Source organism: Lithobates pipiens, unplaced genomic scaffold (assembly GCF_037356315.1).
Source record: "Lithobates pipiens isolate NorthernLeopardFrog02 unplaced genomic scaffold, aLitPip1_a1.2 Scaffold_16, whole genome shotgun sequence".
Lineage (NCBI taxonomy): Eukaryota > Metazoa > Chordata > Amphibia > Anura > Ranidae > Lithobates > Lithobates pipiens.
In genome coordinates, this window is record NW_027507748.1 from 634,728,482 (window position 1) to 634,743,310 (window position 14,829).

The 14,829-nt window shown below is 43.4% G+C and overlaps 1 protein-coding gene across 1 annotated transcript in view; it reads left to right on the plus strand.

Moving 5' to 3' along the window:
- Positions 1-11,925: 11,925 nt before the first annotated feature.
- Positions 11,926-14,829, plus strand: part of LOC143983988 (fibrinogen-like protein 1) — a 28,100-nt gene continuing 25,196 nt past the window's right edge. Inside the window, exon 1 of the mRNA XM_077484212.1 lies at positions 11,926-12,076. The gene's annotated coding sequence lies outside the window, so the exon portion shown is untranslated. The remainder of the gene's footprint in view (positions 12,077-14,829) is intronic.

Here is a 14,829-nt window from a genome sequence, read left to right on the forward strand (position 1 = left end):
CACATCACAGGACCCCCCATCACATCAGGCCTTGGTTACCATCACATCAGGCCTAGGCCCCCCATTACATCACAGGACACTCCCATCACATCAGAAGACCCCCCATCACATCACAGGACCCCCCCCCCCCATCACATCAGGCCTTGGTCCCCATCACATGAGGACTAGGCCCCATTACATCACAGGACCCCCATCACATCAGAAGACCCCCCATCACATCAGGCCTTGGTCCCCATCACATGAGGACTAGGCCCCATTGCAGCCATGAGGCTGTTTACCGCGTGATCACAGATGGTTCCGCCCCACCCCTCCACGGCGACCGCGGGCGCGCTCTGCGCATGTACGTTGGTGGCCGCCCCACCTCTCCATGGTGATCGCGGGCGCGCTCTGCGTGTGTACGTCGGTGGCCGCCCCACATCTCCACGGCAATCGCGGGCGCGCTCTGCGCGGGCACGTTGGTGGCGGCGTGTTCCCGGAAACACTGCTCGCCACTGATGCTGGTAAACAGCCATTGGCCGTTTACCACGCAATTGACTGTGATCATTCCAAATGCAGCCACTGTGCCCAAATACAGACACTGTCGCACACACTGTCCCCAAACGCAGACATTGTGCCCCAAACGCAGCCACTGTGCCCAAATGCAGCCACTGTCCCCAAACGCACACACTGTCCCCAATATTGTGCCCATATTCTTCAGCTTTAAGGCCCCTTTCACATTGGGGCGGTTTTCAGGCATAACAGCGCTAAAAATAGCGCCTGTGTAGCGCCTGAAAAAAACCGGCCCCTGTCACTCGGCTTTCACACTGAAGCGGTGCGCTGGCAGGACAGTGAAAAAAGTCCTGCCAGCCACATCTTTGGAGCGGTGAAGGAGCGGTGTATTCACCGCTCCTAAACCGCTCCTACCCATTGAAATCAATGGGACAGCGCGGCAATACCGCCGGCAAAGCGCCGCTGCAGCGGCGCTTTGCGGGTGGTTTTAACCCTTTTTTCGGCCGCTAGCGGGGGTTAAAACCACCCCGCTAGCGCCCGCAGAGCGCCGCTAAAACGACGGTAAAGCGCCGCTAAAAATAGCGGTGCTTTACCGCCGACGCCCTCACAGCCCCAGTGTGAAAGCAGCCTAATAAATACACTGCTAATTGTTCAGCTTTAATAAATACACTGCTTATTATTCAGCTTTAATAAATACACTGCTTATTATTCAGCTTTAATAAATACACTGCTTATTGTTCAGCTTTAATAAATACACTGCTTATTGTTCAGCTTTAATAAATACACTGCTTATTGTTCAGCTTTAATAAATAATATACATATTCGTGCTGCCGATGATATAATAAAGCCATCATTAGCTCCGCCCGCCCACCCGCAAGTCTCCGCCCACTTGAGTATGATTTTTCACCACCACTTAATATTCAGAGGGATGTTATTAGGGTGGGCGGGGCTGCTGCTGACGTCCTGAGCATCTGTTCAGCTCCGCCCGCCCACCAGCATTTCTGTGTCTATAATTTTTTACCACCGCTGAACTTACGATCTTGCGCATGCGCCGTTCAGATCACGGACTTGGCGCATGCGCAGTAAAGGCCCGCCGTCAGCTGTTAGAGTGACGGAGCCTCACCGGAAGTGACGGGGTGAGCGAAATTCACGGGTCGCATGAAATTTTATAACACCGGAAGTCCTGTATTCCAAATGAAGCACCCAAGTGTTGCAATCCAAATATATAATATGAATCCCATGTGTGCTTCACAAAATAAAACGGGACTATTGCAACTCTCTCCTCATAGGCCTACCTCTCCATTGGCTTTCCTCTCTTCAGTCTATCATGAATGCTGCTGCCAGACTCATCTACCTTACCAACCACTCAGTGACCGCCACCCCTCTCCGCCAATCCCTACACTGGCTTCCGATCGCCCAACAAATTAAATTAAAAATACTAACTACAACATACAAAGCCATTCACAACTCTGTCCAGAGCCACATCACCAATCTTGTCTCCAAATATCACCCAAACCTGCTCCCAAGACCTCCTGCTCTGAAGCTCCATTGTCTCCTCCTCCCATACTCATCTCCAGCACTTCTCTAGAGCCTCTCCCATCCTCTGGAACTCTCTACCTCAATCTGTCCGGCTATCTGCATCTCTGGCTGCCATTAGGCGATCCCTGAAAACTCATCTCTAAAGGCAAGCCTATCACGTCTCCTACTAATTTTTTATCACTTCCATCAGCTCATTAGTCACAGTTACAACCTTTTGTACCATTTGCCCCACCCTATTAGATTGTAAGCTCCTTGAGCGGGGCCCTCTTAACCCTTTATTGTATTGTAACGTATTGTCTCCCTTTTATATTGTAAAGCTCTGTGTAAACTGTGGCGCTATATAATAATAATAATACAAAAGTAAATTTGCCGCTGTCTAGCTCCAAAGACAGCAGCCTATGTCAGTCAGTGCAACAAGCTCCGTCAGTAAGATAGACAGCAACATACATGTGAGTGAAAATATTGATCAATAAATGCTACATTAAGAGGCTGCCACAGAAGCAGCTCACCAGTCCCAGCAATATTACAGCTCACCTTCTGGGCAAACACAGTGATTAGTCCATTCTCTGCCCTGCACTCAGGTGACTCAGCACCCCCAACTCAACACTCTGGAGTCTGCTCAGGCCACCAATATGCAGCAGTGATGGTGCACACTGGACAGCGATGTACACTCCCTGGTCTCCCTTATAGCAAAAGGAAGCTGTGTCTTGTGCAGCCTGAGAAAATGCAGCTCTTTTCCCTCCTGCTGGCAATCACTCTATGGGAAATGCAGTTCAAAAGCTCTTGATTACAGTCGAGTCTCTTTCCTCTAGGCCAGTGATCTCCAAACTTTCTAAACAAAGGACCAGTTTACTGTCCTTCAAAATTTAGGGGGGCTGAACTGTGGTTGGTGGGAGCAAAAAATGTCCTGGTGTCAGTGGGAGTAAACAATGCCCCATCATTGGTATCAATGGAAGGAACAGTGCCCCATCATTGATATCAGTGAAAGATATTGTGCCCCAACATTGGTGTCAGAGTGGTATAGTACCCCATCATTGGTGTCAGTGGGAGGAATAGTGCCCCATTGTTGGTGTCAGGGAGAGGAATAGTGCCCCATCATTGGTGTCAGTGGGAGGAAAAGTGCCCCATTGTCAGTGGCAGGAACTGTGCCTTACTGCCGCTGACAGTGGGGGGAATAATGCCCCAAGAGCCAGATAAAAGCAAGCAAAGGGCCGCAGTTTGGAGACCACTGCTCTAGACTACAATTCCCACAGTGCAGTGCTGCCTAACTCAAGCTATTGATTTCTTCCTGCGAGGATGCTCCTTCCTCTTGCTGATATAGATGTTACCCAGTTCATCCCCACAGGGCTGCAGTTACAGAGAGCAGCTGCAGCCAGTGTTTATATCACTCTCCATTCTTAGCCAAGTACCAGCTACAGGTTGAATCTACTGCTCTGGGTAAACTGCTGAGTAAAGCCTTGTATACACGCTTAGATTTTCGGACGACTGAAGTGACATAATATGTTAAATCGATTTTTATGTATTTTTCATTTCTGAGCATGCATAGTTTTGCTAGGCCCGTTGGATGACGATCAGTGGGTTTAAGCCTTAGAATGTATACTGTCTGTTTCTTTATCCCCTTAACAACACCTAACAGCTATTTATAGTACACATAGCCCATTATACACCCCAACGTTTACATTCTCGGGGTAGATCTGTAACGCCTAATTGTTTTCACTGTGCTATGAATGAAGGCACCCTTATCCATATGTTATGGAGATGCCCCAAGCTTCATCAATATTGGTCAGCCATCTTCCAGACACTTAACAGTATTTGTTCTACTAATATTCCTGATCCTAAAATTGCCATTCTGGGTATTATCCCGAAAGAGGTATTCCACTCGAACTTCATTTATTATGGACAAGAGCCCTTTATGTAGGTGGTGGCCTAAAATTCAAAAAATATGCTTAATTAATGCTATTTTGTCCTCCTTTTTTTGGGGGGCATAGATCAGCCAAGATTTAAATTGATGGTACTATAAAGCCCCGGGGGGGAAGGAAATATGGCTTGTCCTGATCTTCATAAATATTTCCTAGCTGCCTTGTTGTCACATGCACACAATTGGCTAATCTCAGATGAATCCAAGACAGCAGTGGATCTGGAGACAGCCTGCTTGGGCTCCTACAAAGCGTTAAGAAACCTAATTTACCGTGGGCCCTGCACACCTTTTCCTCTGACAACAGCCATGAAAGCGAATTCTTTACATCCTATACCCCCTGGACATATTTCACCACATAATCCTCTTTGGTACAATCCGAGACTATCAGAATGTATGTCAATACCTGATCCCAGTGTGTGGGCACTCAAGGTATTAAAAATGTGGGTCAAATATGTACCAGGGGCCAACTTCAAACTTTTGAAGCGCTAAGACAAAAATATGACCTCACTAATTCACATTTGTTGAGGTTTCGGCAACTTAGACATGCCTTCAATACCCAATTCGAGAGTTCACAGGTGGCCTTTTACGCATCAAATTAGGAGGATTTGCTCAGGGATTACTCTCTGCCCAAGCCCTTGTCCAGCATATATAAAGTGTTATTACCCAATTTACACATAGGCCTAGATGCTCTAAAAGCCAGGTGGGTCATGGACTTCCCCACACTAGACTCAGAGGAGTGAGAGGAAATGTGGGGGTGCTCCTTCTCCCAGTTGGTTTGGGACAGGGACAAACTAGCCCACTTCAAAATCATAGTGTATTTTATACCCATGCACCTACACAAAATATATCCATCTATACCCGACTCCTGTTGGAGGTGTGCCTCAGCAGGTTTTATTCATATTTTTTGGAAATGTTCCCTGCTTGAGACCTTCTGGACTGCGGTTGTTGCAACTATTCTGGCAGTCACTACAATCCAAATCCCATTGACAGTGGATGTATGCCTGCTGGGCCTTGTAACTCCTCTGGCTCATAGTTAGAACCCTCTTAGGGATACTACTTTTCTATGTTTGTAAAGCCATTGTCCTATTATGGAAATCCCCCTCTGCTCCATCAAATAACTTATGGAAACATTTGATTAATTGAGCCCTTCCACTATACAAAACTGTACCAAGAAATTTCATAAAGTGTGGAACATTTGGGTGCAATCCCCCTATACTAATGTTTATTCCCCGGAAGACTAGTTAATATTTAGTCAAGTACTTACCATTGACATTGGTGGTGGATCTCTGCATTTTTGTTCTATTCAATAAAAATTACCTGATGAAAATTAAAAGGAAAAGGAGTGGTGAAAAAAAAAACACTTAGGTGTCTTTAACCAGTCATTTTTGTGTATTAATTCTTCATTGTCCATATAGCAAAGGGTGTAGTAGGGGCTGTTCTCTGCTTAGATACAACAACAAGAAGTTTTATTTCAGTTTTCTATGATTTCTGTTCCTCAGGGAACATGCAGTACTTTCTTCCATCTTCCTAAGGCTAATCTAAGGCTAGCTGTGTGGCCAGACAGGATGTCCCTCCTGCTCCCATGGCTGCCCAACAATGTAACTATCAAGGAGATGGTTTCTTGACAGGCAGCACTTTTCTCGGTCTCCAAGCAATTGCCCGGTTGCCTGACCCCCCTCTCCCATTTATATAACTGCACACAGAGCTTTTTTTTATAGGATAGGGCAGTGATGGCGAACCTTGGCACCCCAGATGTTTTGGAACTACATTTCCCATGATGCTCATCCACTCTGCAGTGTAGTGGAGCATCATGGGAAATGTAGTTTTAAAACATCTGGGGTGCCAAGGTTCGCCATCACTGGGATAGGGAAACTGCACCATCATTTGAAATAGCAATATAAGCAAAACTTTCTTTTAATTTGGATAGAGTAGAGAAGGGTTTCTTTTTGCCATCTTTGTCTCATTGGGGATATTTACTATTACTTCCTGTGCTATAGCCAAAACAGGAAGTGAAAGTAAATCCCTGAAAATTAAGGGAATCTCTTGGGGCCCCCTAGGTCACCAGAACTAGTGTCTCTGTAGGAAGGTTTCCCTTCTATTTGTTTTCTGGGGACCCAAAATGTAGGGTTTTCTTTTACTTTTATGGTAAAAAGGACAAATAGAGAGGGTGAATCTCCCTAACGGGGGGCAGAGACAAGTAAAAAGAAACTGACATATGTTCTTACCCCCCCCCCCCAATCCAAAACTCCAAAACTAAAATAAAACATTTTGCCTTTAGTTATACTTTAATTTGGTGTTGTCTAGATTCCCTGCAAACCATTTTGTAGACCTAATTTTGAAAATGTCTGTTATCCCTATTCAATACCAAATATAGTAAAAACAAACATAACTGGGAAATAAATGGGTTGCTGGTTTCTCAAAACCAAGAAAGTAAGAGAGGGGGGAGGCGCCCACTGAATGAATCCTACTGGTTTCAGTGTATTTTGTGTAAGGTGTAAAACTTACAGGTCCATGGGGTGGAGATGCCCATCAAAGATAAAAAAGTCCTGGGGTGCACTGATGTCACTCTACGGGCTCCGGTATCGATCACTCAGCTGTGGGGGTATTGAATTCAGTCACAGGCTTCTGTGCAGTATCCACTTGACAGGAAGTTCCACGCTGACCAGTCTGGAGCGCAGAAGCGAAAGTGACGTCACCACGGCAGGGCAGGCATCCTGGCTGAGGATTTGAAATGCAGGAAATGTACAGGCTACATTCTTGGAGCACACAAGCTCCTTCTAATGGCCTATTGCTCTTGGGAGGGGAGCAGCTTAAGTACCTGAGCAAGATGTCCACGGCTGTGGAACTATAACAGCCAGCAGACCAACACTAGTAAAAAGTTATTTTTAATGTATTAAAAACAAAATGTTTTAATGAAAAAATAAAAGATGGGATATGCGTAAAGGTAAAAATGAGAACAGAGTTAAAATGCACTATAAAAAATCAAGTAATGGAATGCATTGTTGGGAATAAGTATAAAAAGAAAAAAAAATACAAAAAAGGGGGGATAAAAATTGAAATAAAAATAAAAACAAATGAAAATGGGGAGGAAACAAAAGGGGAGGGGGGGGGATTTATTCTTTTGAGACAATGAGTTACTTACTATGCGTATTAGATAGCACCATCCCCAGCTTGTGAGGAACTTTATGTCCAGGAATGGGTAAAAAAACTACCATAAAAATTACACTGTAAAACACCAAAAGAATTCTGGGGATTATAAAAAAAAAAGGAAGAAAGGTGTTGAGGTGGGACTATAATAAGGAATGTGTCTCTATTTTTTTGTTGAGTCCCCCCTGGCAAGAGAGTATTCAACGAGTATATCCAGTATGTCTCTTGCTGACATAAGCATTTAAAGCGTTCCGCAGCAGGAAGACCTCTGGGGATGTCCTCAATGACCCAGACTCTGAGACCCATAGTGCATTTGTGAAATGTTCCCTGAGAAAATGCAGAGGGACACTGTGTTTGTCCCATCCCTTCTCAATGAAATGCCTGTGTTCGTCATATCATTGGCGTAAGCTACATATGGTCCTGCCCACATAGAAGAGGCCACAAGGGCAAGTTAATATGTATCTAAAAATAAAAAACAGTGAACACTGCGCTATCCAAAAAATAAAATAGAAAGAGCTGCTAACACGCCCAAAGAGGATATTTCAAGGTGAAAAACATAAACATTCCATACAAAAGTGTAGCGCTAAAAAATAAAAATGTTCAATGATCCAAGTAAAAATTGACACAGTCTCTTTGTGTAAAACAATCAAATCCCACGTGTGTAGTCGTATTCACATTCCACCATCTTTAAATATGGAAAACATGCAGACACCACGTGGTAGTTCCACCACCGTTTGCACTGCGAGCTTACCAGACGTATTTGACCCAAACGAATATACATTCGAAGGATCAAACAGGCTTGTGTAGTTTAAATGGATTCACATTCACAAGGTTGGACTCCCCAGGAAAACTTCAAAAATGATCATTCCACTCATATACTGAACAATAGGTTATCTCCCGCTATATGATCCAGCTCAGATTGTTGGATACATGTAATAAGAAAATGGGGCCATATAGCGTAATTCCATTTAAAACGTTTTTTTTTAAATAAAAGAATAGTAATAAACTCACATTTATACAATGAATCAATCGCTTTTTCAATAAAAATTTGGCTGCAGTAGAGTCCCAATGCGTTTCGTCCTCATAGACATCGTCTGGGGTCAAGTTAGACAATACACCACAAGGGCAAGTTAGACAATACACCACATACTCACTTGAACAGTTGTGAAATTCTTTTATGTTTTACCTTTAATGGTATAGGGTTTTTGACCATGATGAACAAACATACAAGTTAGGCATACGTTTTTCTTACATTGGAACATTCCCACTAATGGAATTAGAGGAATGTGTGAAGTGGGTAGACTGGTTCACATTGTGCTGGGTGCTATTTTGCTCTTCAAATTCTTGGCTTTGCGATAGGAGACCTTGGGTTGTTGGGTAAGGGATGAGCCCAAAATGTGTCATCGAGCAGAATGGACCAATGTTTTGCTAGGATATTCTCCTTTTTTTTTATGACAATCATGAAATTGGGTTGTTAATCGTGTTGGTTGTGATGGCTTGGACTTTGGAGGGGGTTTTGAGGCATGGTAAAGGAAAGATTCTTGGACTAAAGTGGGGGGAGGGTATCCTTTGTCCTGAAATTTTTCTATAAGGAGTTTCCCCTGTGTCTGATAGTGCTCATCTTTGGTACAATTGTGGCAAATTCTATGTAATTGACTCCTGGGGATGTTTTGAATCCACCTGGGATGGTGGCAGCTTCGGTAGTGGATGTAGGAATTTCCAGCAGTTTTGTTTAACAAAGTTGGTTGCATGTATCTGGGATTCACTGTGGTGAAGTTCTAAATCTAAAAAGGCTAGTTTATCAGGGTCCGTGACATGAGTGAAGGATAACACTAGTGATTTGTGGTTGCAATGCTTAACAAAGGACTCAACACTCTCTCTTGTGCCATCCCATATGATTACAATATCATCAATATAGCATCCATAGTAGATGACCTGGGCAGCAAAAGGGGTTGTTATGTGAGATATACTGTAATTCCCAATAGCCCATGGTTAAATTTGCATAGCTTGGGGAAAAATTTGCCCCCATGCCTTGGGATTGTAAATAAAAGGTGTGGTCAAACTCAAAGTAATTATGTTCTAAACAAAACTGTGTAGCCTCCAAAATGAAGTGTGCTTGCCTGGGATTCATAAGGGGGTCCTCAGAGAGGAAATGTTCTACTGCTCTGAGGCCTATTTCATGGGGGATTGAAGTGTATAAGGATGTAACATCCAGGGACACCCACAGGTATGTGAGCTCCCAGGTGTACGGTGCTATATATGATGGGAGGTTTTGTGCAATAGGTTGAAGAAACCAGTCAATGTACATGGAGAAGCCATTGGCAATGCTTTCCATTGCGGCCACTATGGGGCGGCCTGGCGAATTGTGTTGGTCCTTATGAATTTTGGGTAGGTGGTAGAAGTAGGGGGTTTTGTGAAACCCCTTGATGAGGAATAATAGTTCTGCTTTAGAGATAATATTCTCTTGTAGGGCTCTGTTGGCCAATCTGGTGGCTTCGAAGGTAAATTCTGGTAATGGGTCATGAGTGAGTATCAAATAGGTGTTGACATCTGATAACAATCTAAGGGATTCTGCCATGAAATCAGGACTATTCTGGGCCACAATGCCACCTCCCTTATCTGTGGCTTTTATGATGAGGTTGTGATTGTTGGTTAGTTCATCAAGAGCTTTTTGTTCTACTTTAGAGCGGTTGGATTTATTCTTGGGGGCCGATTTACACATTTGGATGAGATCAGTGTACATGATCTGGTATAAAGTTTGTGGATAGGGGCCTTTTTTATGTACTGGGTTGAAGATGGACTTGTGTTTACATTATGTATGTTGAATCGGGGGGGAGGTTGGACAGTGTTGGGTGAACAATTCTATGTCTGCAAATGGATTTTCTTCATGGGATTCTTCTGAATTCGTGATGGTAGGGGAATCTACTAGGGAGGCATCGAAATGGGAAATTTCAGTGATTTCCTCCAGTGGTGGTGGAATGAGAGAGGATTATATATTGTAGAACCTCTTAACTGTAAGGTCTCTGATACATTTTTTAAGATCTTTGAACAACATGAAGGGGTTGGGGCGGATAGTTGGTGCAAATGTCAGACCTTTACTCAAAAGTGAGGTCTCCTCAGATGATAGAAAGTGGTTGGAGAGATTAAAGATTTTTATACTTTCCATAATTATCCTTTTGAGTTTGCCTCTGCCTCTTTTGGTAGTGCTGGGTAGGGGGCAAAGAAGATAGGAGATATCCAGAACATGAAGGAAGAGGAGAGCTCCAAATCATGGAAGCAGAGAGTAGATTCAGGACATAGAAAGAGAGGAAAGGTCAAGGACATGAAAGGAGAGGAGAGGTCCAGGACATGGAAGAAGAGGAGAGGTCAAGAACACAGAAGAAGGCAAAACATTCCACAAAATATGGGACAGGTGGCTGGCTAGCCGCCTGACCCTCCCCTCACAATAGAAATAGATTGCAGATTGCCTGTAGGTCGTGCCACTCTATATACTGTATATATCAAATATTACTGGTGCTAAGTAACCAACACCTTGATTGTAATCTACTTACGAATGTATGATGCTTAAACAATGTATTATCATAAGTCTCCAAAATGCACGAGCCTAGTATTTGATGCTGTATACCTATGCTTGCCCAAGTTTTTTGTTTTTTTTGTAAAGCATGTTGTTTTTTTGTTTTTTTTGGGTTTGTCTGTTTGTCATCAAACTAATAAAAATATCTTTAAAAAAAAAAAGAACACGGAAGAAGAAGAGGAGAGCTCAAAGTCATGGAGGGAGATGGAACAAGATGAGAGATCCAAAACATGGAAGAAGTAGAGCCCCAAGGGAAGTTGAGAGCACTAAGAAATTTAAGAGGAGGGTAGATTCAGGACATGGAAGGAGAGGAAATGTTCAGGTCACAAAAGGAGAGTAAAGATCCAGGACATGGAAGAAGAAATGGAGAGTGCAAAATCATGGAAGCAGAGAGTAAATCCAGAACATGGAAGAATAGGAGAGATCCAGAACATGGAAGAAGGGAAGCAGTGTCAAAGGAGGAGAGCTCAACTACATGGAGGAGGAGAGTAGATTCAGGACATGGAAGAAAAAGAAAGATCCAAGATATGGATAGAAAAGACTGGTCCAGGATATAGAAGGAGAGGGAAGATCCAAGATATGGAAGGAGAGGGTAGATTCAGGACATAGAGTGAGAAGATAAGTCCAAGAAATAGAATATGGAGTTTTCAGTGTGTATACTTGCATAAAGGGATAGATGAGCAGCACTGGATGCAAATTATCTGCATCCAGGGATGCACACAATTTAGAAGTGATCAGGGTCAGGTTTCATTCAGTGGCAGGGCTTGTATGACTCAGGCTATAACTCTCTACTAATACAAATTCATGAATTCTCCTTCAGCTGATCTAAAGTAGCTCTGTGACATTATAAAATCTACCCCTGACAAATTCCTAATTGTGCGTCTGTTTTGAATGAACATCTGTGCCAACTCCATTGCTAAACTGACACAGTTTACTGCTCATGACTACAGGCGCTGGGGTCAAAAATACACATAGAAACTGTTGTGTAGACTCTGCCAACCAGCAAGCAGCTTGATTTGCAACTACATTTGCTTGATAATTGCCCCTCACTATGTTTCTGTTGACTTCTGCCATTCCCAGGCCCACATCATGGAATGCCCATTGACCATTCTGCTTATGTAATTTTTAATGCAAAACAGGGGTCACAACTCCTCCCCTGGTTCCTGGTGTGAGGCGGTGATTTCATAAGCCTACAGACATATTTACTGTGAGTGTGGATAAAAATTCTCCCAAAAGATTGCACATTTTCTGTTATTTAGCTCACATAATCGAAAACATCTGGATACATACTGATGCAATCTGGCCATTACAACATAGAACATATGTGGCCAGCACTGCAGTTTTCTATTTATTTAAAGCCCAATCTTACAACGGATGTAAGGTTTAGGAAGTAGGGACACACAGCATAGGTAAGCTAAACACTTCTTTACATATTCACCACACGTTTAGAACTGTTTTATTGTGTTTTCTATGCTCCCTTCCCCTGATGTAGTATGTGATGACTGCACACTCCCTATAGGGTAGGCATGTCAGATCCAAGTTTCCTGGGCTCCGTACTGCTCCCATACTATTGCTTTGTGGCTCCTGGCCAGTTGTAGAATATGTGTGATTGAACAAGATCCCACAATGTTATTTAGCAGTACTAGATTCTTGATAATGCTCTTGCACCATTACAATTGATATGCATTAAAGTAACCATTGTAGCTAAAATTATTATTGATATTTTACAACTATTCTGTTGATCTTTAGTACATCAATACTCTCCGAAGATGTATTGAATTAGTTATTTCTGCTGGTTTTCTGCCTGTAAGCCTTGTTCACATGAGCGTACTGCAGTGTACACCTGCACGAGGACCCGCATGGACCTTGTACAGGGGTACACTATAGCAGACCTGTGTAAACAAGGCCTCTTACACATGAGTGCAAAAAGCACCAAATGTTTCGGTGTTCTGAATGCAGCCCAATGTTTACAAGGCACATCAAGTAGAAATCATGGCATCACTAAAATGGGAGTTAATATTTTTCCGACTTTAGGCATTCCAAAATGTGATATAGTTTTCTGAATACATCTAGGAGAAAATATACCACATTTTGGCCACTAGATGGCGATGACGATCATGGGAACTAATCTATTATGGAAATTACGGCCAAAATTTGTGCAGCCTCCACGAATGTGTGTCCAATGTTGCAAAACGTCAGTATTTTTACTGGCAGCCAGTAAAAAACAGGCAATTAGATGCCAGTGAAAGTTTGCCAGTTAAAAATATGGCTGTGACACATGGCGCATGCATAGTTCTAATCTGGAGCCGGCTGAGATCACCTAAGTGCCTGCGCCCATTCTAATTTCTTGCCCTCCTGAGTCCTGTCCCTGAGATACTTACTATATCAGAAATAAAATAGGAAATACATTTTTGCCTTCATATTTACATTCTGACGGGTGGCACTGATAAGTGGCATTGGTGGGCAGCACTGAATGGCACTGATTGGTGGCACTGAAGAGCACTGATAGGTGGCACTTATGGGCACTGGTAGGAAACACTGATAGGTAGCACTGATGATGAGACACTGATGGGCACTGGTTGGCACTGATAGGTGGCACTGGTATGTGGCGCTGGTGGGCACTGGTAGGCCGCACTGATATGCACCTGTAGGTGGCATTGGTGGGCACTGGCAGGTGGCACTGGAGGGCACAGCATAGCAGTAGTGCCTCTCCCTGTTCTGGACCAATGTCCCTCTGTCAGAAGCCAGTGATCAACTTTTTTTTAGGGAAAAAAAAGTGTTTACATCACGTGATCAGCTGTCATTGGCTGACAGCTGATCACGTAGTAAGGGGTGGGGGTCTTTGACTCATTTTTCACAGAGAGCGCCGCAGGGGGCGCGCAGGCAGCTCATGCCTGGAAGGACGGCTATTAACACCCTCCCGGCAATTAAGGCCCGCATTGTAGCCATCATTCAGCTATAGCGCGGGCAGGAGGTAGTTAAGGTAAAAAACTGTGTGAAGGGGAAGAGAGGGGAGAATAGATCAGGGCTGTGCACGGCTGCATCATTTCTCCCCTTACCTCCTCTTTACACAGCATTTGAGCAGCAGTAGGAGCTATTGGTTCTTGCTGCTGGAGGAAGTGGGGGGGCGGGCCTAAGTCCCGCTGTGTAAGTCTGTGGAGCACAGTTCCATAGACACACAGCTCGGGAGTGCGGGACTACCTCTGCCCATAGCCAGAGTCTGGCTCTCGTAGTCCCACAGAAGAAGAGAAGGAGCCAAGATTGCCACCGGTGACCCCAGAAGAGGAGGATCGGGGCTGCTCTGCGCAATACCACTGCACAGAGCAGGTAAGTATAACGTGTTTGTTATTTTAATTTTAAAAAAAATGTGAGTTTAGTAACACTTTAAGCAGAATATAAAGTGCAATTTTAATGTACTTTTTTTCATTCATTTTTAATATTCAAAGCAAATGCACTCATTCACTCATAAAAATATATAAAGTATATCACTTTAACCACTTCAGCCCCAGAAGGATTTGCCCCCTTAATGACCAGGCCATTATTTACGATACGGCACTGTGTCGCTTTAACTGACAAATGCACGGTTGTGCGACGTTGTAAACTAAATTTACGTCCTTTTTCCCCACAAATAGAGCGTTCTTTTGGTGTTATTTGGTCACCTCCTGTGATTTTTATTTTTTGCGGTATAAACAAACAAAGAGCGACAATTTTGGAAAAAAAAGTAAAATATTTTTTTTTACTCTTTGCTATAATACATATCCAAAAAAAAAAAAATGTATTGATCAGTTCAGGCCAATATATATACATATTTTTGGTAAAAAAAAATTCAATAGGCATATATTAATTGGTTTGCGCAAAAGTTATAACGTCTACAAAATAGGGGATAGATTTATGGCATTTTTATTTTTTTACTAGCAATGGCGGTGATCTGCGATTTTTAGTGGAACTGCGAAGTTTCAACAGACAGATCGGACACTTGTGACACTTTTTTGGGACCAGTGACATTTATACAGCGATCAGGGCTATCAAATAGCCACTGATTACTGTATAAATGTCACTGGCAGGGAAGAAAGGAAGGAAACACTAGGGGGGCAATCAAGGGGTTAAATGTGTTCCCTAGGTGTGTTATAACTGTAGGGGGGTGGGCTTAGTGGAACATGAC